At 34.9% G+C, this 378-nt stretch overlaps 1 pseudogene; it reads left to right on the top strand.

The window, feature by feature from the left end:
- Positions 1-119, top strand: LOC118608747 (annotated as a pseudogene).
- The last annotated feature ends 259 nt before the right edge of the window (positions 120-378 follow it).

Genomic DNA, 378 nt, shown 5'->3' with positions numbered 1-378 from the left:
GTATATGGCCATGCCGCCCTGAAAATGCCTGATCTCATCTGATCTCAGAAGCTAAGCAGGGTTGGGCCTGGTTAGTACTTGGATGGGAAACCACCTAGAAAGACCAAGTGCTGTAAGCGTTAAAAAAAATTAAGAAAATACAATAAATCTGTTTATCGTAGTGCATATATTGTCAACATTTTCTACTAGGTGAGTATAACATGAACAGAAAAGCATGTACTGGTACATAAAATATAGTTAGAGAATTTATTGTGGATATTGAACATTTTTATGTTTCCAAGTGTTAATGTTACAGAACATCTTCTCAGTTTTACTGCACTTTATAAATTGTTTTTGAAAATGTGCTAACCTTAATGGTAGGTGTTGACAGAGTTCACA

The sequence above is a fragment of the Rousettus aegyptiacus genome, unplaced genomic scaffold, assembly GCF_014176215.1.
Source record: "Rousettus aegyptiacus isolate mRouAeg1 unplaced genomic scaffold, mRouAeg1.p scaffold_m13_p_10, whole genome shotgun sequence".
NCBI classification, from domain to species: Eukaryota; Metazoa; Chordata; class Mammalia; order Chiroptera; family Pteropodidae; genus Rousettus; species Rousettus aegyptiacus.
The sequence above is the reverse complement of the archived record's forward strand: the minus strand, read 5'-3'. Positions and strand labels throughout refer to the sequence as shown.